Source organism: Mastomys coucha, unplaced genomic scaffold (genome assembly GCF_008632895.1).
Source record: "Mastomys coucha isolate ucsf_1 unplaced genomic scaffold, UCSF_Mcou_1 pScaffold15, whole genome shotgun sequence".
Lineage (NCBI taxonomy): Eukaryota > Metazoa > Chordata > Mammalia > Rodentia > Muridae > Mastomys > Mastomys coucha.
In genome coordinates, this window is record NW_022196897.1 from 142,310,484 (window position 1) to 142,333,211 (window position 22,728).

The 22,728-nt window shown below is 49.1% G+C and overlaps 1 protein-coding gene and 1 pseudogene across 11 annotated transcripts in view; both read left to right on the forward strand.

The window, feature by feature from the left end:
* Nucleotides 1–230: 230 nt before the first annotated feature.
* On the forward strand, nt 231–595 carry LOC116092484 (annotated as a pseudogene).
* An 11,049-nt stretch (nt 596–11,644) lies between these two features.
* The window catches only part of Epb41l1 (erythrocyte membrane protein band 4.1 like 1), a 124,176-nt gene continuing 113,092 nt past the window's right edge, over nt 11,645–22,728 (forward strand). For 4 of the 11 annotated variants that reach the window (XM_031372486.1, XM_031372494.1, XM_031372498.1 and 1 more), the window contains exon 1: nt 12,233–12,344. The gene's annotated coding sequence lies outside the window, so the exon portion shown is untranslated. Of the gene's footprint in view, nt 11,663–11,793; nt 11,812–11,925; nt 12,345–12,784; nt 12,903–12,941; nt 13,002–22,728 lie in introns of those variants that run through there. The other 7 variants (XM_031372495.1, XM_031372496.1, XM_031372502.1 and 4 more) reach the window with 7 other exon arrangements.

The window sequence follows — 22,728 nt, forward strand, 5'->3', positions numbered from 1 at the left end:
CTCCACATCCCCAGAGTGGAAAATCTGCACCTAAGAGGGAGTCAGTAAACACAGAGTGCTTTAGGGGAGCCACTGCCAGGACTTGGGCTCAGAGAGTCAAAGGTTCCAGGTTTGGAGCAGTGTGAAGAAGCAGCGAGGACAACCCCCACGCCCACCCCCACCCTGGATGGACTGAACCCACGCGCCACTGTATACCCCCATGTTCAGCGCTGAAGTCCCCTGCCGCCGCCATGACCAAAAGAAAGGCTGAAGGGGATGCTAAAGGAGACAAAGCCAAGGTGAAGGATGAGCCTCAGAGAAGATCTGCAAGATTGTCTGCTAAACCTGCTCCTCCAAAGCCAGAGGCCAAGCCTAAAAAGGCCCCTGCAAAGAAGGGAGAGAAGGTACCCAAGGGGAAGAAGGAGAAAGCCGACGCTGGTAAGGATGCGAATAATCCTGCAGAAAATGGAGATGCCAAAACAGAGCAGGCACAGAAAGCCGAAGGTGCCAGAGATGCCAAGTGACGTGTGTGTGTTTTTGATAACTGTGTACTTCTGGTCACTGTTCAGTTTGAAATACTATTTTTTATCAAGTTTTATAAAAATGCAGAATTTTGTCTTACTTTTTTTTAAAGCTATATTGTTAGCACACAAAACTCTTCATTATTGGGGGGGGGGGGATCATGTATTACTAACAAAATATCTCCCAAGCTGGATTGAGGACAGAAAACCTCTTTCCCTGATAATTCTGAAAGGCTCCTGTTGGCTCCCAGGAGAGAGATCCTGGTCTTGACATAGGTGGCCACCAAAGCACAAAATGCCTCGTGGTCTGGGAAAACTCTGAATTCATTTTTATATTCTCTTCCCCCGTGCCATCAACATAGACTTAATTCCCTTAAAGCCAGAGACCTGTTGGAACCTGGCCCCCAAAATTGGCTTTCCAGTCTATTGGGTGACGTGGACTTTGCAGTGTTCTCAGAAGAGCGCTGGTTCCTTTTATAAAAGATTGCGGATCTTCAGATTGATAATTCTGCCATGTTCATTTCCTGAAAGTCAGGGTTGGCTAGTGGAAAGTTGTTAAACAACATCCTTAATGTGAAATGTCCACCCTCACTCTAGGCTACTTCCCCTTTTCAAAGCATTGAATGGACACTTCATTGGGTTTTATAGTGGCTTTCTCATTTTGGTAGTGTATACAAGAAGGGAATTTGGAAGTTCTTGTATATTGTTGATTGTCTGCTAAAATACCATGATTGTTTATGAAAAGTATCTTTAATAAAGCTGGTTACAGTTAGGTTTGGAAAAAAAATGTTCCAGGTTCTCCAAGAGAGATCCTTAAAGGATTATAGGAGAGCCAGGCGTGGCGACCCACACCTTTAATTCCAGCAGTTGGGAGGCACAGGCAACTGAATCTCTGTGAGTTCCAGGCCTGTATGGTCTAGATAGTGAGTTCCAGGCCTGTATGGTGTAGTAGATAGTGAGTTCCAGGCCAGCCAGGGCTACATAGTGAGACCCAGTCTCACACAACAGCAAAAACTCCAAGAATATGGGAGACCAGAAGAAACTACAACAAGATCTCTGCTTCTTTAACCAGGGAAGCTCAGGTGAAGACTGTGATGTGGGTCACAGTAATGAGTCCACGGTCGCTTGAACAAATCCCGTGCCCTGGGGGAAAGCTTCACAGGGTTCTGTGTGTGAGTGAGACGCAGGGTTCCCTAAGAAAAGGGGGATCCTTGCTAGAAGAAGGGAAATTGACTTTTTTTGTATTTTAAGCAGAACTCCTTTTTTTTTTTTTTTTTTTTTTTTTTTTTTTTTTTTGGTTTTTCGAGACAGGGTTTCTCTGTGTAGTCCTGGCTGTCCTGGAACTCACTCTGGAGACCAGGCTGGCCTTGAACTTAGAAATCCACCTGCCTCTGCCTCCCAAGTGCTGGGATTAAAAGCATGCACCACCACTGCCCAGCTAAGCAGAACTTTTAAAGGATTTCCTTATTCTTGTTTTATGTGTGTGTGGGTTTTGCCTGTGTGTGCATGTGTGTGCATGTATGCACATGTGTGCAGTGCCCACAGAGAAGAGGATCCCTGGGACTGGAGTTATAGATGGTTGTAAGCCGTTTATGTAGATGCTGCGAACCAAACCCAGGTCCTCTTCCAGAATAGTAAGCGTGCTTCTGAGCCACCTTTCCAGCCCTGCACTTTCTTTGTCATTGATGACAGGGATACAACAATCCAACTCGTGGCCTCAGACACTGAACATGTGCTATACTGGATATGTACCCAGCCTTTAAAAAGGGAAATTATTGGGGGCTGGAGAGATGGCTCAGTGGTTAAGAGTACCCTCTTCTTCCTGAGGTCCTGAGTTCAGCTCCCAGTAACCACATGGTGGCTCACAACCATCTGTAATGGGATCTGATGTCCTTTCTGGTGTGTCTGAAGACAGCTACAGTATACTCATATACATGAAATAGATAAAATCTTTAAAAAAATATAAAGGAAAATTATGTTTTCCTTTTTTATATTTTAAATTGGTGCTAAGGACCAAACCTAGGACTTAGATACAGGAAGTGGTTGCACCACTACTGAGACACAACCCCAGGGTGGAGAAAAGGATGTTAGAGCCAAGGATTCTTAATTTATCCAAGGCGGAACAAGGGAGGCTTATATAGGATCAAGGGATGTAAGGATGGGTTTAAGAGGAGTATGGAGAGATGGCTCAGTGGTTAAGAGCAGTGACTTCTCTTCCGGAGGTCCTGAGTTCAATTCCCAGCAATCACCCGGTGGCTTACAGCCATCTGTAATGGGCTCTGATGCCTTCTTCTGGTGTGTCTTAAAAAACAAAAACAAAAACGAAAACAAAAAAACAGGAGTATGAGCTGAGGGCTGGGCTAGAAGGTTTACATGAAGCCCTGGGTTTGATTCCCAGGGCTGCACTTATGCGCACACATGGAAAGTGGGAAGAGGGGAGAACAGATGTGGCACAGATGTGGAGATGTGCCACAGAGCCTTGAGCTATGGACATGGGATTTGCTCTTGAATTTGAAAGGTCCCTTGCTGGACCTGTGTGGCAGAGGAACCCATCAGGATGCTAAGGTTTAGCATGGACAGAGGATTTTCTGTTTGCTTGCTCATTTGTTTTTGGTAGTGCTGGCGACAGAACTCAGGACCTCACACATGGTAGCCTATGTCCTCTAACGGGCTCCAGCTCTAACCCTCCCTGAGTTTCAAATCTAGGGGCAGAATTGCTGTGTCAGAGAACTTTAGCCACTTCCATAGAGACTGCCTCATGTGTGTAGTGAGGTGGAAGGGCTTATTGGCCATTCTTACCTCTACTTTTGTGAGTTTCTTGTGCACATTCTTTGCCCATTTGCTTAACATCAATGATTAGGAATTAGGGATCTCTGTACATTTTAGATCCTTGTCCTTTGTCAGCCAAAAAGTAAGGATGCCCTTTCCTCCCAGGTAGTGGGTTCACCTTTTTGTTTCTCCGCACCTTTTGATGCATACAGTTTCTGCATGTGGTCAAAAGATTTGAATTTGTGATTGCATTCATATGTGTTAGCAAATGCCTACTCACACGCCACGGCACTCACATTCACGGAAGTCAAGAAGACTTGGAGGAGTCCATTTTCCTTCCACTGTATGGGGTCCGGGGACCGAGCATGATCTTAAGACCAAGCACTGTGACCTGCTGAGCCATCTTGCTGGCCCAGCTATATGGTTCTTTTCATTTCATACAACAACGAATTTAATGTGTCAGTTTAGCTGGGGTGCCTGCATATTTGGTTTTCCCAAACATATATGTGAGGCTGTTTCTAGATAAAAATGATGGGGTCTATTGGTTGAATAAAACAGATGGCCTTCTCCTGTCCATCAAAGGCCTCAAACAGAACACACGGTGGCATTAGGGGCAAGTCTTTCTTCTGACTATCTTTGAACCGGAATATTAGTTTTCGTCTGTGATGGGTTTTGAGTCGCGGCAGAAAGCGTCTGCAGACACCAGGCCCAGGCAGTTTCATGTGTAAGAGGTTTAATTGGAAGGGGGGTAGGGGGGTAGCAGCGCAGGAAGAGAGAAGGGGGAGAGAGAAGAAGAAAGAGAGAGAGAGAGATGGAGGGAACTACCCACATATTTATATGTGGGGTGACGTAGTAATCCAGGTAAAGGTGGGAGCTGAACCCAATGAATTCTGGGAATATGGTCGCCATTGTCTTGGTGACAGGTCTGCGGACCCGCCCACACATCTGTCGCAGGTAGGTTCTGGATGCTAACAGTCTGCCTTGGGGTTTTTCACTTGGACTAAAATGTGCACAACTGAGTCTATGGTTCTCAGGCTTTTGGACTCAGACTGGGACTAAGCCACTAGCTACCCCCTACACCCACTCCTCCAGTCTGCAGGTTGCTGGCTGGAGACCTTTGGACATTGCAGCGTAAGTAATTATAAGTGCCGGTTGTTTCTCCCGTCCCTTTGTGGTTCCTTGAAATAAGTTCTCATTCTATAGCTCATACTGATCTGGACCTTTGCCATGCAGCATATGGGTGGCACCAAATTGCTCATCTTCATGTCCCTTATAGGAAATATGAGAAATACAAGAAATATCTCTTCCATGTTTCTGTGGAGAATGCAGAATAATAGAATTTTTAAATTAAAACAATTTGCTCATCTTGATGTCCTGAAGATAATTTTTTGTTCTAAAAAAAAAAAAGATTTGTTTTATTTTTAACTCTGTGTGTGTGTGTGTGTGTGTGTGTGTGTGTGTGTGTGTGCCTGAGTGTAGTTGCCTCCAAAGTCCAGAAGAGGGCAGAAGATACCCGGTCTTACAGCTGGTTGTGGGCTGCCTGATGGGTGTTGAGAGTTGAACTCAGGTCCTCCGCAAGCACAATTCACACCTGCCCTCTGGGCCATTTCTCCAGCCTCTATTTTCCTGTTACTTCTAAAAAGTTTAAAGTTTTACTTTCCAAATTTAGGTTTTTAATATAACTGAAAGTTATGTTCATGTTACAAGGCAGGAATCCAGTTTTATTTTTTTCCAAACGAATAACCAATTGTTCAAAATTATTTTTAAAATAACCCATCTGTACCAGTTTTTCAGGATTGACATAACAAATTAGTACCAACTTGGTGATTTAGAACAATTGAAATTAATTTTCCCACAGTCTAGATGTCAGAGGTCAAGGTATCAGTGAGGTGGGTTCTTTTAATGACTCCAAAGGGAGACACACCCAATGGTTCCCTCCTGGCTTCTGATGGTGGCTGCCATCTTGGCATTCCTTGGCTTGTCTGTGGATATGCCTTCTGAGTGTGTCTCCATCTTCGCATTGTTTTCTGAATGTGTCCCTTTTTCTTCTGAGGGGACTAGTTTTTGGATTTAGTCTTTTGCAGCCCACCCTAAATTCAAGATGTTTTATTTGTTTGTTTGTTTGGTTGTTTGGTTGGTTGGTTTTTAGAGACAGGGTTTCTCTGTGTATTCTTGGCTGTCCTGGAACTCGCTCTGTAGACCAGGCTGGCCTTGTACTCAGAAATCTGCCTGCCTCTGCCTCCTAAGTGCTGGGATTAAAGGCGTGTACCACCACTGCCCAGCAATTTATTTGTTTTTATTGTGGTTTCTAAGATAGTGAGAAACAGTCTCATTAAGCAGCTAAATTAGCCTTCAACTGGTCTCAAACTAACAATCCTCCTGCCTCCACCTCTGCCTCTGCCTCTGCCTCTGCCTCTGCCTACTGAGTGCTGTGACAGCCCTCACTGACATGCTCAGATTAGTGCCCAGGCAAGCTTCTATAAAATCCTAAACTAACTGCATATGTAAAGCCCCTGGTTCTGCTTCGTTTTGGACATCTCGATACTCAGCCTAGGCCAGCCTGGAACTCATTATGTTGTATACCACAGTACTCCTGCTCCGTCCTCCCCAGTGCTGAGATTCTAGGTGTGAGTCACTGTGGCCAGCTTAGACCCTATTACCAAATAAGTTAAGAGTTTCAGTTTCGGGGGGGGGGGGCACAATCTGGAGGTGACACTACTCAATACACTGTCACACTTTTTACTGCCTTTTTGCAAATACCACTTTAGCCACGAGAGAGGGGTGGAGAGAATCACTTTTATTTTCTTTAGTGTGTGTGCATGTCTCCCCTTTTTCTTTGTTGGGGCAGGTTCTCTCTCGTTGTTTCTGTCACTCTATCCTCCTGGTTGACTGTGTCCTCCAGGCTGGCTGAACCCTAAGTTTCTAGGTGATTCCTCTGTCTCTACCTCCCATTTTGCCTTAGGAGTGCTAAGGTGGCAGATGAATTGCCACATGCGTCTTTTTGTGTGTTCCAAAGCCAGAACTTAGGATGCCAATCTTGTGCATTGAGCCACCTTGCCCCTGTCCTGTTTTGTGCTTCGAGATAGGGTCTGTCTTACTGTGCAAGACCCTGACCTCCACTCCTGCCTGCAGCTGCCTCCTGGATGCTGGGGTTGGGAGCAGCGAACTCATTTTATACTATGAAGCTCTGATGAAACAGCTTTACATTTTTCATGTGCTAATCTTATTTAATACTTGCACTAACACTTCAAGGTAGAAACTTCTAAAGCCACCCACATTGCTAGGGGATATACCTGTCAGCATTTGCCAGCTTATGATACGATAACAAACATTTCCAAGCCTTCAGTGGCTTACAAGACAGTTTTCTTCTTTGAATCCACATCAGGGGCAGGCGGTTGTGGGTCTTCTTTAGCTCTCTGTTCCGTGCGTCTTTTCATTCCTGGGTCCAAATATAGGCACGGTTCCTATACAAGATGCACTGTTCCTCAGGCAGGAAGAATTAAGAGTAAGATTTTAGACTCAGACATGCCTTGGCCTTCAGCTCTCCAGTTCCTATTTCACTGGCCAAAACAATTCTGTGGTCAGCCTGACATGGGCTGGGGAAGTGCACTCCTCCTGGAGAGTGCCTGAGTCACGTGGCAACTCGCTAGATCATTCAAGCGACCCTCCCACTGTCAAAGAGGAAGGGCAAGGGATGAAGAACAAGGGATGAAGTAGGGGCTGGGGAGCCATACACGGGTTTCTACTGCCTGCTGGATGGTATGAATCCGTGATCTGTAAGATGCACATGTGCCCTGGCTCAGCCTCTTTCCTTTCACGTGTGCTGAACTCAGGCTTCAAGACACCAGTCCATTCTCAATTCTATTGAGAGAATTATTACCATGTGCTGCCCAGCTCTTTGTAAACACATACTGTCAGCCCCTTCTATTGGGTGGGTGGGTGGGTGGGGTCTACACCTTCTGAGAACCACTGCCTTAGAGGATGTCAGGACTAGTGTGTCCTTTCTCTTCCCCCCTCTGAAGGATGAGGCTGCACTCTTTGTCCTGGATACCCTCTGCCCCTAATGCGGTGTTCCCAGAGTATTGGAGGATGAGATGAGTAGGGAACACACGCTGCGTGGATCATCAGCTGGATCATTCTCCTGAGGGTGACAACACTTGGCCTATTTCCCACCTCTCTAAACTGAGCTTAGCACCTTGTGTTTAGGTGGCTCTGACGGGTCAGTACCACATGACTCACCATGTGAGCCTCCAGCCCTGTCACCGCCAGCCCCGGGGTTGGGGTGTCTGATGTGGGAAAAGGAAGACACAAATAACTTCCAATCTTCTAGGAGTCTTCCCCCTCCCCCAGGAAGAACACAGGAAGTCCTTTCCTTAGGTGGGCTGGGCAGTTTCCTCCTAGGAAGAAGAGGGGTCCCCAGAAGTGCAGACTCAAGAGCTGGGAAGAGGTAATGCTTCTCACTGTGCCTTGAAAGCTTGATTAACTAGTCCACATGGCTGAATGGAACCTCTGCGCATCCATTTTCCCTGCTGAGAACCGGCAATAGCAATGGTCTTGTTCCTCTCTCTTTTTCAAAACCCACAGTAAAGTGCTGGGCGTCTTCAGGAAGGTAGCCTTGAGATCACAAGAACTTGAGCTGGAATCTTCCTGATAGACCAAGTGGCTGCTGGAAGATTTGGAATTTCTACGAGCCACGCCACAGTGTCCTCGCCTATAAAACGGAGATAATAATTAGAACTATCTCCCAGGATGAGAAAATTATGGAGGTGTCTAGCATGTGCCAAGGCTTCAATAACGCTGGTTATTTACAAACAGGATAATGATGCCGGTTATATAAGGGAACACCCAGATTCACTGGTGAAAGATGGTGGGCCGGCCTGGGGTGTAGCTCAGTGGTAGATTGTGTGCTTTGAATGTGCAAGACCCTGGAGTTCAATCCCCAATCCCCAGAAAAGAAAGGAAAACAGAGCCACAGCCTCAAACTTCTTAGAACTGGTAGATTCTTTCAGCCAAGTGTGGGGTGTGGTTCAAAGGAATGAGGAAGCTGTCCGGGAGGTGACAGGGCACACAACACAATTTGCCTTTAAAGATCTGGGGGGAAGGGCAGTGATTCCTGACCATTCCAAAAGCCCAGGGGCCCCTGTTCCTCATCTCAATAGACTTGTCAGCTCCTCTTCTCTTCTCCAGCCTCCCCATTAAGTCACCAAATCCCATTGCTGCTTCTTTGAAATAATGATAATAACAGTAAGTAAGGAGGCCACTGTTATTTTGAAAGTTGTACAGGTTTTCTCTTATACACTATCCCAGGAACCTTCCATTATGTCTCCCATTCAAAGGAGCCAAAGTTAGGAGAAGCCTGAAGATCACTCTGCATGCCACACCTGGAAATACTGAAATCTGAAAGAAGACAGTCACCACAGGCAAACCATAAACTAATGGCAGAGGCAGGATTAGAACCCAGGGGTCCTAACTCTAGCCCAGGTCTCAAGTACTTGGATTCCTATTCTCGGATTTCTTGGATCACTGAAGCCTTCAAACTGATCCCACCTGACTCTGATCTCTCTTTATGAACTTGTTCTGGTGTGATAGTGTCCCCATGAGAATGTGTAGATCCTATAGAGGTAAGTAACTCCTGTGATCCAGCTGTGGTCTATCCAGGGCAACACACACCACACGCCACATGGCGGTCTAGCAGCATGGCCTTCATCTTGACTTTTCCCTCCTATTAGAACTGGCTTGCTGTCACCTTGAGGGGTTGTCACCTGGTTCCTGGTTGTGCCTTTCACTGAAGATGTGGTCTCTCTTTGAGTAGTTATTGACAGGAAGTTGGTCAAAGTGACCCTTTCTGATTTGGGGTAGCTATAAACATTAGGGAAGGATTTTGTTTATTTGTTTTTCTTCCTCTCTTCTTAGTGCTGGAGAATAGAACCCAAGGCTTCCCTCCATGCAAAACAAGTGTTCTACCCACTGAACTACAGCCCCAGCTCTAGAGAGTTCTGTATGGACTCTTTCTCCTGAGTGTTTACCCCACTGGAGCTAAATGTAACTCCTTCAAATTCATTCAACCATGAAATTTGTAATCAATGTTTCATATGAGCCAGGTCTTGGGTGGACAAAGGACTGAGGGGAACTGGCAGATCTGTTCCACATGGATCCTTCCTTCAGAGGAGACCTCAGGGTTCATGCATACAGATGATGTTGTCTTGCTTAGTAGACATAAATGCAGTAATAGGGAACAGATCACATCTCTTTTTTGGGTGGCAGCCTGCAGATGGCTGGAGACCGCCACCACGCCCTTCTCCAGGCTACTTACACACATCATATGATGTGACGCCCAGGTCCTCAGCATTCTGGCCCCCTCCTATAGACATGCTTCAGTATGAGTGTCTTCTAGACTCGGGGCCTAGAGTTGGGTCCTATGGTCTAGCTGGGATCTCTCTAGGGCAGCTGGAGAAGCTGCTTTTGGATGATAGAATGGATTCACAACCTTGCCCCACCCCACTGCATTATTGAGCTCAAGGTCAAGTAAAAATCTTGATATGATTTTCATGGAAACTGCTCTTAATCTAGATTCTTCTATACCATGTTTTGAGCATGAGAATTTCATGGAGATACTCTCTCTCGTTACCAGATGTTAGCACAAAGTCACTAAGGAGCTTGAAAAGTGGCATAGGCAGGATCCTGAAAGCTGATTTTGAACTCCCATATTTAACTATCAGGCCAGCCCTGACTGTGAAATGATGGTAACCCAACCCTGTGTGATGGTTAAGTGTAAAGTATGAAAAATTAGGCATGAAGTTCCTCAGTGCACCAGTCACATCCTAACTGCTCAGTAGCCGTAGGGAGCGGGCGGCTGCAGACAGTGCGATCCTAGAAATTTCTCTCAGGCACCACCTCTGGTATGGACCTCAGGACCGTAACTTACCCTTATTCTGCATGACAGCTCCTTCTGTTAGTTCCAGCTCAGTCTTCAAGCCTGTTGGTATCTTCTGGAAACGTATTCTGTTTTCCACAGTGTTCTCTCTGTCTCTGTGTCTCTCTCTGTCTCTCCTCCTGACAGCAGCAGATCTGATCAGCAGTTCATATTTCCTCTGCTTCATCTAAAACCACTGATAACAATCCCTCGCCCCAGAGCAGAGGGCATCGGAACCACACCCATGCCATGAGACAGTTGTTTAATAAATTAGGTCTCTGAATCAGGGTCTGTACTTGGAAACTACATGGAGAGAGAACGTATCCATAAATAGAGTCCTGTCATGGTGGGTTACCGTCATTTCACAGTCAGGGCTGGCCTGATGATTAAATATGGGAGTTCAAAACCAGCTTCCAGGATCCTGCCTATGCCACTTTTCAAGCTCCTTAGCGACTTTGTGCTAACGTCTACCCTATGGTGCAACGGTAGAGATGAAAGGAGACATGTAAGTGTTCCCTCCATGCAATGCAGGAAAGTTGACTGGCTCTGCTGAGTCCTGTCCCAGGTAGGGCCTTGGCTTCCTTAGTTTTGCCCTCTCAGTTTATCAAATGTCCCCAGAGGTCTAAACGAGGCCTCTCCTTCTGCATTTATCTATTCAGATTCCAATCTGCTCTTAGCATGAGCTGGAGCAGAGGGGGTGGAGAGGACGAGAAAGGACCACAGTGAAAGACCAGAAGTACTGGCCCAGCCTTTGATTCTGTGCTACCTGGGGCAGATGTAGGTGGATCCCAGCTACCACGTAAGATAATGTAAGGTCACGGGAGGGGAAGGTGTTTACGTTTTGGAGTCATTTGCCTATGTTGCTACCCATGTCCGACCTCTAATAAAACCCTGTAAGTTCTTACACTTACTTCTTCCTTTTCTTTCCTTCCAAGTCTAACAAAGGAGGCCTGGTATTCCTGGCCTTCTGAGGTCTGGCCCTTGCTCTGGGAACCCAAGCTCAGTTTCTTCAGCTATACACTAACCCCATAGACGCCCGACCTTCTATGGATGCTATTGTAGGTTCACTGTTTTAGTTACTTTGTCCTTTTCCACTGCTTGGCTTTCCGTGTGTGTTCAAAACAGTACCTTCCGGCAGGAGCCTGATAAGGTCCAGGGCGGATATAATCCTAATTCAGAGAAACGCCTGACTTTGGGCATGCTTGGGCCTGTGGGTCCCAGGGTCCTGGCACCAGGGGCTCGGCCCTTGTTGAGCTCTCAGAGAGTGCAAAACGATGGCCACCTGAGACTGGCTGGAAAGAGCTGCATGGCCCTCCACAGCTTCGCAGCTTAGGCCGCCCGGAACAATAGGAGGGAGGCTGAAGGGTAGTGGGCGTCGGCCAGGTCCCTGCCGGAGGGAGAGGAGGCCAGTGGTGTTGCTGGTCCCCCCGGGTTAGCTCAGGCTACCCGCCTGAACGCCAAGCTTTCTGTCAAAGGCGAGGTAAAGTGGGCTCGGTGCCGGTGGCGACTCTCTAGGAGGTGGAGTTAAGGCCGAGCCCACCGGGCTGGGAGCTGGAGGGAGAGGAGGCTCCGTGGAGAGTCTCGTGGTCCCGCTGCTCGACCCGGCCTCTGAGCTGTGCCGAGGCTCAGGTGGGCGTCTGGCCCACGTGGGGAAGCGAGCGGCGCGGGCTCGCGGGTCGCACACCTCTCCGAGTTCCCCACCCTGGGACCGGACGCGCCTGCTCCAGGGCTGCTGGACTCTTGGGGCCAGTGGGTCGCGCTCGCTGCTCGCACACCCTTCGGACGCTGCCTGGCCGGGCTCGCCGCCGCCGCCGCCGCCTCCTCCTCCCAGGGAGCCGCCGGGGCGGGGCAGAGGGGGAGAGGGGGTGTGCGGAGCGGGCGGGGAGGGGGCTGAGCGCCGTGGGAGGGAGCGAAGGAGCGAGCGAGCGAGCGAGCGAACGAGCGGGGCATTTCTGCGCAGCTCCCGAGCGTCTTGGAGCCCGCCCGGGCGGCCACTGGACGAGAGGACCGAGAGACAGACAGACAGACGGCTCCCGGAAGCCGCGCCGCCGCCGCCAGGTTAGCAGGGCGCGGAGACCGCGCAGGCTGTCGCTACGTCCGGAGCCCCGCGTGCTGGAGGACGTGCGTGGCCGGAGCCGGAGCTACGATTCGTGTCTTTGCTGGTACGTGTGTCGGGGGGTCCACATCTCCGGGTGTGTGTTGAATGTGAACGCGCGTGTGCCTGTGGATCGGTGCAAGTGGCGTGTCCGTGCGTGTGCATCTGAGTAAGGGGCTGGGTGGTGTGCTAATCGGGGTGAGGGTCTGTGTGTCTGCGTTTGCTTATCTGCGGCTGTGCCTGGAAGAGGGTGTGTCCCAATGTGTAACAGTGTGTACATCTGGATGAGGGAGTGTGCCTAAGCCGATGGCTTCGCTTGTGGCTGAAGCCTATGGCGGGTGTGTGTGAATGTGCGCGCGCGCGCGCATGTGTGTGTGTGTGTGTGTGTGTGTTTCCCTGTGTGCACGCCAGTGTGACTCCCCGTGTGTGTGCGTGTGAGGGCGGGTGTGCACCCGCGTAGCCCCTGTGTGCGTGTGCTCGGCTTTGTCTCCGCACTGCCGGGAGGAAGGGGGTGGGGGGCGGCGGCCGAGGCGCTGGCGTCGCCCGGGAGCCCGGCACTGGCCGAGGAAGTGGGTAGCAGCAGCGGCGGGGGCGTCTTAGCTGAGTGGAGACTCCCTGCTGGCAGGTGGGCAGCCACACCCGGGGTACGGGGAGAGCCCTACTGACGGTGGAGCCTGGCTCCCGGCTGAGCTGAAGCGGAGGGCGTGGCCTGCTCAAATCCCGGGTGTGTGTTTGTGTGGGGTGGGGCGGGGTGGGTGATTAGGTGTGAAGAGGGTGGGTGTGTGCAGGCATGGGTGTGGGGTGTGGGTAGAAGCAACAGCGCGGCCTCTTAGCTAGTAACCAAGCGGGGTTCTGAGATGTGTTTCCTTGTGGTGTAACGACCATCATCCTGGCCAGTTGCAGCCCAGCCTGGTTAGGTACCCTCCACCCTCACCCTGGACACCGGGAAGGGCAGCAGCCTAGGTACTCTAAAAAGACTGTTCAGACTCATCACTCTCTTAAATGGCCAGGAATCGCCTCTCAGAAGGTCTCGGTACTTTGAGAGAGATATGTGCCCGTGCCTCTTCCCCCATGTATTCCCCCACTGTATGCATGCCTAGTCTGGGTGCGTGTGTGTGCATTCTCCCTGCACATTTCTTGTGCATTTAGTAGGTGCATATGTACATTTTACTGATGAAGAGTAAATAAGATATCTCTGGATGAATATGTGCATCTGCTTTGATAAGTTCTGGTATGTCTGTTTTTATGAGTGTGTAGCTGTTTGTGTATTGGCGAGCCTGGATGGGGACAGTAAGAGAAGTGCCATTTTGCTGCTAACTGGAACAGAATAGAAAGCCCCTTGTATTTGGCAAACAAGATTACAAAGGAAGTTTGGGGATTTAGTCACTGCTGGGTTTAGATACTGGCACTGAAATGTAGGTAGACTAGGTTTGACAAGAATCTAGAGAAACTGAGAATCTCACAGAGGGGAGGAAGGAGGATGGTCAAGCTTCAGCCATCTCCTGGCTCTCCTCTCTAACTTCACTCCTTGCTGCTTGGCTTATGTACAAGGATAAGTGTGCAGGCTTTGGAGTGGAAAGGGAGAGAGCAGGGGGTGTAAAAGGGAGACCAGTGGATAGTGCAGGAGTGGGAGGGGAGCCCCCAATGGCAGATCTCTGCAACTCTCCAGCTGCCTTCCTGCCAAAGGCAATGGAGGCAGGGGAAGCTGCGATTCTTCTCTCTCCCTGAATACACATCTCAAGAGAGCTGCTGCCCTGGCAGCTCAGAGGCACTGAAATCTGGTCTGGGGGTCTCCTTTTGACAACAGCCAACCCCCTTTTGTGTTTATTTTTATTAAGCTTCTTTTCTCATCAAGACCCTGATCTTCCCGTGCCTCAGTTTCTCTGTTCAGGTGGCTGGGGAGCTCAGTGTTGTGTCTTTGAGGCTGGACTTTGACTCAAAGCTCTAGAGTTGTCTTATGCCAAGATTTAGGAATTCACTGTTCTTTTAAAAAAAAAAGTTACATTTAATATGTACGTGAACATCAGAGGATAACTTGTAAGAGTCAGGGATTGAACTCAGGTCACCAGGCTTGGTAGGAAATGCTTTTACCCACTGAGAGAGAGGTCTTGCTAGCCAGGAATTCAGCCTTCTTGCTCCCAGAGATCCTCGCTATAGCCCCTACTTTCCTTACTAGCGCCCAGAACACCAGTTCCCAGTGTGGTCAGCTTACCATCTGCAGCAAAGTTACCAGTTTATTAGAAATGCAAATTTAGAGCCTCCTGATAGACATACACAATACAAAAATATGGGGATGGGGTTTAGCAATCTATGTTTTAGCAAATGCAAATTATTCTGGCCTGTTCTACAACCCTCTAGAGAAGCCAGGAACTTCTAGGTTGAAACAAGAGGATATCTCTTCTTTCTTGCAGCCTGCCATACATGTCCCTGAAGTAGCCCCAAAGTCAACCTTAGTCGGTAGGGCTTCTGACTTCAAGCCCCAGATCTTCCTTGTCATCGTAGACAGATAACTCCTTTGCTGACCAAAGCAAAATCATACCCCATAGCTTCCTTTCTGAACTCATTTTCTTCAATCCTTACCTTGATTGACAAGAAGGCAGGTACAGTCCAGTCCTTGCCCACTCTCCTCTGGGATTTTGTGCACGCAGGCCCCTCTTCCCCTGCACATCATTCCCCTGCTTCCTCAGACTTCCACAGGACAGTGTCTTTTGGGGGAGGGGGCAGGGCTTTGCCAACACCCTGGGTTAGCAGAGTATTTCCCGTCATACATTCTTAGAACTCCGGTCTCTCCTAGGGCTTGTAAGCATGTGTAATTGTACTTGTACTTGCTAGTTGCTTGATTCTCTCCCTCCACCTGGCTGTAAATGCCACGTGGGCAGGAATTGCTTGTTCATCTTCCTAGTATCCTGTAGAGCTTCTGGCTTTTGATTTGTGTTCCATAAGCCTGTCACATAAACTAATGTCTAAAGTAGGAGACAAGAAGGTGAAGAGATGGCACTGGCTGCTCTTCCAGAGACCCAGGTTCAGTTCCCAGCACCCACGTGGCAGCTCACAACTGTCTGTGACTCCTGTTCCAGGGGATCTGACTCCCTCACACATGCAGGCAAAGTACCAATGTACATTTTTTTTTAAAAGTAAACACATTTAAGATAGGACATGATGCTAAGCCCTTTCTTTTTTTTTTTTTTTTTTTTTTTTTTTTTTGATGTTTCGAGACAGGGTTTCTCTGTATAACTCTGGCTGTCCTGGAACTCACTCTGTAGACCAGGCTGGCCTCGAACTCAGAAATCCACCTGCCTCTGCCTCCCAAGCGCTGGGATTAAAGGCGTGCGCCACCACCGCCCAGCGTATGTGATGCCCTTTCTTAAGTGTCTCCTTAAGCTTTGATGGTGTCCCAATCCAAGCAGGACACGGATTGTTTTAGGCAGGTCACCTTTTTCACTCCTGTATCTCCGGGCTCTCATACTTGGCTCTCACTTGTGTGCCCCCTGCTGGGATGGCTCTGCCTGGAGAGGGCAGGGGAAAGCTCTTGGGAGACAGAGCCTCTCCTGTGTTCTGTGACCTGAAATAGGGCCCCATGCTTCTGTGCCAGGGATGAGTGAGGAATCTAAAGGTTTGGGGTGTTACCTTGCTTTCCTCCACATGTTTCTTCTTCTGTCAAGTGAAGATGTTGGGGTGAAGGCTGTCAGTGCTGTAGTCCCTCCTGGCCCAGTGAGGATTTAGTCCAAGACTCCCTAGGGGATGTCTCAAAGCGAAGAGTACTAACCATATAACTACCATGTTTTTTTTTTTTTCATATTGAGTTGAGAACTTGTATCTTTTCACTTAGAGGATGAGCCTTGTGGCTTCTCTGGTCTACATACATTGCTTACATCACTAATTTTCATGCACCGGGGGCATGACTGTATAAAGTAAGGGTTGGATACATATGTTGGGATTCCAGTGCAACAGTCATTCTGCCAGCTGTGGTGGCTGTTGGCTGACTGACTGGTAGGTAGCAGATAGAGGGCGGATGCACTGGACAAGAAATGATTCGTGTCGTAAGCAGATCAGAGCAGGAAAAAAGATGGCTTCATCACGCTACTCAAGAACAGCCTACAACTTCAAATGTAGGGATTGTGGTTTCCTGGAATTTTACATTTAATATTTCCAAACCATAGTTGATAAGTGAATCAGAGGAGGGAGGAGTCTTATGGTTGTGGGCACTGGCCCTGGAGCCACTGGGGCATTGTCATATACTAGCTGAGAAAGTGACTCCATCTCTTCCTGTGTCACATCTCCGTACCTGTAAAAGGAACCGATATGCTCGATATGCTCGGCTTCACGGGGTTGATTTGAGAGTTAAATGAGACTCCCCATATGGAGCACTCCACACAATGTGGGCACAGAGTAAACATTTGGTAAATGTTAGCTGTTGTTACTCTCATGGCTACTGCACAGTTTCGTTCAGCCTACTTGAATGCCTTTGTGTTGGGCCCTGGGCCTACAGAAAGAGAAATGAGTACTGCGGGGTTCACAGCCCGGGGCTGGCGGTAGATGCATAAGGATGTGTTAGCCCAGGGATGACACACAAGGTAAGGACGGCTGCTCAGGGAGGAAGGGCTTTATGGGGAAGGAAAGGACTGTGGTTGAAGTAAAAGCCGAGTGTGGTAGAGGCCGAGTGAGTGGCTACAGGAGAGGCAGAGCGCTCACTCCACAGCTGTGGAAGAGCTTGACCCAGAGACTAGGAAAGGGAATTGAACCCGACCCGGAAAGATTGCATTTGCATTTCAAAAATGGCTCTCCAGGTGGTGGGAGCTGCTGACTGAAGGGAGAAAGGGAGGGTTTTGGAATGAGACGGGTAGGGTTGGGTCTGATAAACTCAGTGGGAGTCATCAGCTGTGTGTGTGTGTGTGTGTGTGTGTGTGTGTGTGTGTCTGTCTGTCTGTCCAGAAGTCTAGTGGCCCAGAGAGTGGATCGGCCTCTCATGGGCTTTGAGACCCTCTTCACTCATGGATGCTTGGAGAGGGAATCTGTAAATGAGAGCTCTAGATGCTGAGTTACCTTCCTGAAGTGTGTTTGCCTTCCTTCCTTCCGGAGGCCACAGACCTATCCTCCCTGAGTTCTGGAAGCCTGACGTCCACTATCAGCCAGATGGTACCTTCTGCCTCCGTAAGTCTGCTCCCTGGTCCCATCTGGCTTCTGGAGGAGGACAGCAGTGGTGGCCTTGACTGGCTACCTGGTCTGCTCCTGTCACCATGTGACTTTCTCCCTGTCTTTGTGGTTCCTTTCTTTTAATGTTTAGGACCTCCCTTAATCTTCTGTGTTCTCATTTTAATTTAACTAATCACATCTGCTGAGACCCTATTTCCAAATAAGGTCATATTCTGAGGTTCTACTTAGACGAGACAGGAGAGGGGTGGGTGTCACTATTCAACCTACAGAAGACAGGGAAAGGCATAGGTCTTAGAGTCCTTAAGCTCAGGTCCAAATTTAGGCTCAATGGAGTGGCCACTTGCCTTAGGGTGGGTCGGTTACATTTTCTCAGTTTTAGTTCTTTCCTCTGTGAAACGGGGACAGTGGTACAGCCAGCCCTGATCGGGATGATGTTACATGCACACTCATTGAGGTGGCACATGGTACACGGTAGTCGATTTTTACTCCCTCTGGGCTCCCCTGCACTGAGTAGCTTACATTTACCTTGCTACATTTTCAGATGTGAGGAATCACCTTCTGGAGTCTAGGATTGGTCTAGATTCTAGACCAATCCTGCCAGATTCCAAATCCTGGGAGATAATGAGAAAGCTCTTTGTGAATTGCTTAAGGGTCTGTTGCTGCGGATTTTTAATTACAACCTTCATCATCATAATAATCCTTGGCCATTGCCACATCCGCTGCACCTCAACAGAGCCCAGCCCACTCTTCTCCCAGGGAAGGCCTCTCCTTCTCCCTTATGTAGAGGCTTTGCATGAAGTATTATTATCAGGCTCAGAATTGTGGAAACCACAGACATGAATCCTGTTGCTGACTTCGTTAGCCTGGAAAGGGAAACTTAGACTAAGATAGATGTGACAATCCCAAAACTGTTCATTGCAATTGAAATACCTTATCTGTGGCTCCTGAGCAGTGTGTTTTCCCCAGTTGCAACTTTCATTGCAGGAGCAGGAATTGAGGGCATGTAGGTGCCTAAGGAGGGCTCTGTCTTAGATAGAGGTGAGGATCCAACAGGGAGGTGTCAAGGTCTGAAGAGATGGCTCACAGTGGTAAGAGCGTTTGTGGGACTTGCAGATTTCCCAGCACCCCCCGTGGTGGCTTATATCTGTAACTCTAGTTCCAAGGGCTACAACACCCTCTCTGGCTTCATGGGCCACTGGGCACACATGGTATGCATAGATACATGCAGGTGCACACACACACACACACACACACACACACACACACACACACACACACAAAGTACTTCAACAGTAAAGAAAGAAGCCCTTGAGGGTCTGAGTGAGCAAAGCAGTACCCGTGCCACTGACCTGGTAGGTTTCCCGTTACCAGCCCGGCCGTTACATTCTCTATGCTCCAGTGGAAGGGGAGGAAACCAGCTGTGGGCAGCCGAGTGGGGACCAGCACCCGGAGGCACAGGGCCCCATTAACAGGCCGGTCCTTCTCTGCAGGCCAGGTCCTTGGAGGCCTCAGGAAAGGGCTTAAGGGGAGGGAGCTTTTCCTAGCTTGACAGTTTCCAGTAAACCATCTTTCCCCCAAGCTGGGGGTGGGGGGGGGGGGACTCTGCCTTATTCTTCCCCCTTCCTTCCTCCTCTGGGTTTTCTCTCACCCCCTCTGCCCCTCTGTTTCCCTCTCTACCTTCTCCTGAGATTATAGTTCTAAAGATAAAGGTCTGCAGAGCCACTTCAGGTGACTGATTTGGGGCTACTTAGAATTAGAAAGCCTGGGGTTGTCACAGGCTTGCTGTGGTGACTTAGAAATCTCCGCTGTCACTTCTCATCGGCTCCTGCCTCCCACCAGGTGCTGTGCTAAGCGCTTCCAGGGACTTCTGTCTCTTAATCCTTGCCACTACCCAGGGACACAGACTACAATCCCTGTCACATCAGAGGAGGCTAAATAAGAAGCTCAGGGCCTACCCAGTGCTCAGCCAGCAAGAGGCACAGCTGAGGTTGAAGTCTTGATCAGGCCAAAGCCCACGGGTACTTTTGAGTCTTTCTTGGGGCCTGTGAGAACATGTAGGGCCACAGATGTTGCGTATGTTTGTTCAAATTCTAAGAGCAAATTTTTCATTCTGTGCACAGAAACTTGAAGCCTGTGCTTTGCCACCGTGTCAGTGGCTTCAGGCTCCAGGGCTGGCCACACCTTACACCTTGTTCTGGGCAGCTGCCTGCCCATCTTTGGGAGAGATATGACATCCGAGGACAGTGACACAGGTTTGGAAGCCCTTTGATTTTATCTTTAACTTATCTATTTATTTTTGAGACAGCGCCTCATTATGTGACCTTGGCTGTCCTGGAACTTGCTGTGTAGGTTGGCCTCAAACTCACAGAGATCCTCCTGCCTCTGCCTCTTGAGTGCTGGAATTAAAAGGGTGAGCCACCACACCTGGCTTCCTTTTCCTAGTTCTCTCCCCACTGCCCACCTTAACTTCTCTTAGTGGGTGTTGAGACTTCTAGTTAAAGCAACTCATTGTCTGCAGATCGGTTAGTTGTCTGCAGAAGGGGATGCGGGGACTTAATTTAAGGATTCCCTGGCTGGCTTAATGATGGCTGGAACTCTGGAGGAAATGAATGGGGAAGTAGAGGCCAGAGCCATGAGCCCCACGAGTCCTTTTACTAGAAGAGAGAAAGCAGAGCAATGAGAATTGCCTCTCATTCCCAGGATAGCTCAGGGCTCCAGACTCTGCCACAGGCCGTGCTGTCGACCTTAGATACTGGGCAGATATGGTCTTATGCTGAGTACCCATGCCCACCCTTGCCCACTATCAGCTGAGTAGCCCAGGCCAGCTTAGCCACCTACCTGTCTGCCTGCTTGACCAAGGAGTTTTACAACATGTAGCGACAGAGGCCTCTCCACAGGCAAAGGAATAGAAATGTAATATGAGAAAACATTTAAGGAAAGTCTCACGCCCCTGAGGCCCTAGAGGGTCTCCAAACAGCAGGGTCTTTAGACATTGTTCTTGTTAAAAACAATGCAGGAGGGATGGTTATCTTTCCAGGACTCACATCGGAGACATCTATGAACTTGTGAAGTAGCAGGCACACCACCGAGACTGTGCACTGTCCCTAGGAGAGGACCCCTGTGAATGCTCTTAAGTCTTTAGGCCACCCATGAAAGTTTATGGTCACCTCTTCAGTGTTGTTTGTTTGTTTTGTTTTATGAGACAAGGTTTCTCTGTGTAGTCCTGGTTATCCTGTACTCACTCCATAGATCAGGCTGGCTTCGAACTCAGAGATCCACCTGCCTCTGCCTCCCAAGCGCTGGGATTAGAAATATGTGCCAGCACTACCTGGCTTAACTGTTTATTTTTAAGACAGTAACTTAGTCTTAGCCCAGGCTGACCTGGAACTTGTAGCATTTCTCCTGCCTCAGGCTCCCAACTGCTAGGATAACACTGTGAGCCACCGTGATTTCACTTCAGGATTTTTTTTTTGTTGTTGTTTTTTTGTTTTTTGTTTTTTGTTTTTTTGAGACAAGGTTTCTCTGTCACTTCAGGATTTTTATGGAGTTAGAATTAAGGTCTAGAGAGGGGTCGACAAGGAGCCATGTAAAGAGATTGTTTCCTGTCTAGTTTCTTGGTACGCTGCTGGCAGGTTTTGCTATGAAGGTGCCAAGTGGCTGTGGATCAGTCCCTTCCTCTGTCTGAACCTCAATTGTCCCCTGTCAACTGGGTGCTGAGCAGGATAATAACAAGGGTCCGTGCAGCTTGGATCTGTGGTTCTTGCGGCTCAGTCTGTCAGCTCTGCTCTTCTCCTTTTGCGCCTCTGTGTCGCCTGCCCAGACGTGTCCTCAGCATCACCGGCTCCTGAGAATGGACAGAGCCAGGGTCCAGGTTCTTCCCGTCCCCTCCCACGTGTCAAAAACCACATGCCTGGGCAGGCAGGTCCCCACTCAGTCTCCCCCACTATGCCCACTCACCAGAAGTGCAGCAGGTGCCTGTGGGTCTGGGCAAGCTCAAGGTGGTTTCTCTGCAGGGCTCTCTGGATACCTGGACTAGAGCCAAGTGGAGTGTGAGTAGAACTCCTTTCCGGAGGCTTTCGGGGCACGCCCGGCACTCACCTGTGTTCTTCTTTGCCCTTGCTTCTCAGTTCCTTCCTGCCAAGAATGCCAGCCGTGCCTGTCAAAATGCTGTATGTCTTTTTCAGGGCTCTGCCTCCATGCCAGCCTCTGGCCCACAAAGCCTCATGGGCCCTCCTCCCCCTCACAGTGAGCTTCTCTTTACCTCCTCTATACTCCCAGAGAGCCGTTTCTCTTCCCTTCTGGGCCACGTTCTGCTGGGTCTCAGCTTTGTCCGAGAGGTGTCAGGTGTCTTTTACTACTGAGGCGTCTCAGGTCTCTGTTCTTTGCTCCCCAGACCCCTGCACAAGGCTGTTTACAGAGCAGGTGCTTAATCCAGACCGAAAAGTTTTATTGGTAGAGAGCTGCCTGCAGCCCTGAGCTGGGCAGGTTTCTTTGAAACCCCTGTGGCCCACATCAGTCACTGGCTGGCCAGGACTTCTCATATAGCTCCTCCTTTATTTGTGGGTTGGAGAGAGGCCAAGCAGGGCAGTAGCTAAGAACTTAAATTCCACTCCCAATGCCTCTGTTTGCGGGCTGTGTGACTTTGGACAAATCACTTCCGCTCTCTGCGTCTCGGTTTCCTCAGGTTAAAACAAGGGACTCACGCTGGGTGTGGGAGTAGGTGCACACCTGTAATTCCAGCACTTGTCTGACTGAGGCAGGAGGATTGTGCATTTGAAGCCAACATGACTATATAGAAATCCTATCTCAACCTTCTCCCTCCCCACCCCACCCCCCAAAAGCAAAACAAAACCAACAAGCTGAACAAAACCAATCCAGAGAAGTAGACCTGGGGGCGGAGATATGGCTGAAGTTCTGTGGACAGTGCCTGGAAAGCTCAGCAGAGATCAAATACCCAATCCATGGGTAGACTCCATGATTTTAAAATTAGTGATTATTGCCTTTACTGTTTCAGCAAATAAAGGATTTTCTCATGATTTTTTTTTTTTTTCAGAGAGCTAGTGTGAAAGAGATTGAAGTCTTTACAGAAGATCTGAGGTCTTTGGGGTCTTTGGTAACGTAAGGGCCGTGAGACTCTAACACAAGGAGCTGGCACCTAGCAGAGATGTGGTTGAGTGCGCGAAACAGTGGGCTGTAGGGAACAGATGTGCCGCTAGGATGGAAAGGCATCAAGTAGTGTAACAGGAGTCTGGAGGCAGGCGCTTTCTGTGCAGTGGGGGGAGGGGGAAGATGGTGGG